Source organism: Chrysochloris asiatica, unplaced genomic scaffold (assembly GCF_000296735.1).
Source record: "Chrysochloris asiatica unplaced genomic scaffold, ChrAsi1.0 scaffold00002, whole genome shotgun sequence".
Lineage (NCBI taxonomy): Eukaryota > Metazoa > Chordata > Mammalia > Afrosoricida > Chrysochloridae > Chrysochloris > Chrysochloris asiatica.
In genome coordinates this window covers 3,535,718-3,537,268 of record NW_006408520.1, presented here as the reverse complement: position 1 = coordinate 3,537,268, position 1,551 = coordinate 3,535,718, and positions in this window count along the sequence as shown.

The window sequence follows — 1,551 nt, the reverse complement described above, 5'->3', positions numbered from 1 at the left end:
AAAATGGAATTAAGCTTCAATTTTTCATCTTGTTAATGATGTATGCATGCAATGCCAAGTATTTAGTGATATTAGCTAATCAGGAAATCCATTGTGAATGATTAAAGGCGCATTAAATATGTAATTTGGAATGCAAGCTCAGGGCTACTATTGCATTTTGTTCTAATGAGTTAATGTGTTTAAAGACATGATGATGGTAAAATTTGCCTTAACTTTGAAAAAAAAGTATTTAGTTCAAATAATCATAGACTCTCCTTGAAAATCTCATTGCCTTTGTAAGAATAATTTTACAAATGCACTTCCTCCTACAATTAAATTTAAAAAACAATAATGAAGAATGTAAAAACAGGTGGAAAAAAATCCAGTTACTTTATAATTGACCTAGAATTTGTTAATATTGGAAGAATAAAGAAAAACAACATATAAACATCCTTACAAGTCATGGACAAAATGAAGTATGGCATTCAGTGAAATGACAATTTGACCATACCATGCAAATCAGGGAATGTAGTGGCTCTGTAGGGTAAGCAGTGGACTGGGAACCACAAAGTGGGCACTCTTAGTTTATCAGCTGCTCTAAGTTAGAAAGATGAGACTTTTTTTCTTCTGCAAAGATTTATAGGCTGGGAAACCCTAGCCAGGTTAGCTTTGAGTTGGAACCATCACAAGGCACTTAACAGAAACAACAACATGCAAATCAACCATCAACTGCTAATGTCTATAAAAGAAACAAATTATCTTAACTCTTTGCATTCAATTCAAATAGGCAAAGGTCATGTTATTATGTAAATTGAATTGCAATATATATTTGATATATAAAGAAAATTTATAGTTTGATGCTATAGGATAAGCACTGTATCAAAAGGTTGGTTTGATCTTCAAGGTCAGCAGTTCAAACCCTCCAGCCACTCCTTGGAAAGCTTATACAGGGTCTCAAAGAGTCAGAATCAACTAGATGGCACTTAACAACAACCACCACCACCACTACAACAATGCTTTTTAAAGTTCCAATATCATTAGTAAAGCAGGACCTAAGTAGCTGTCAAGCTATGGTTTGTGTTTTGGATAATCTGATATGTCAATTTTTGTGAGTTAATGCTTTGGGGTTATTTGTTATCAATTCATTTCTGAAGGAAGTTATCTGAAGAAAAATAAATTAACATTATCTATCTTTTCTGAGCAAATGATTTTCAATACATAGCAAAAATATAATTTTAAACTGCTTTAAAAAGGTAGGTCACAGACTTTGTACAGAAGGCACATTTTCAAAATGAATCTTCATTGAATAGCCACAGTATTTTTGACAAAGAGAAAAGACATGTCAAGTGAAGATTCATCTTTATTATTTGCTTCATTCAAAATCATGATTTTAGCATCATAAACATTTAAAAGCATTTTTACTCAGTTTCCATCAGTGGGCAATGCTTTTCTAAACATTGTCATAAACAGGAGGGTGTTGTTAAATGCCGTTGAGTCAGTTCAGACTCATAGCTACCCTGTGTAAGGTTTCTAATGAGCTCCTGGTGGGTTTCGATGACATTAGGAAAGAAA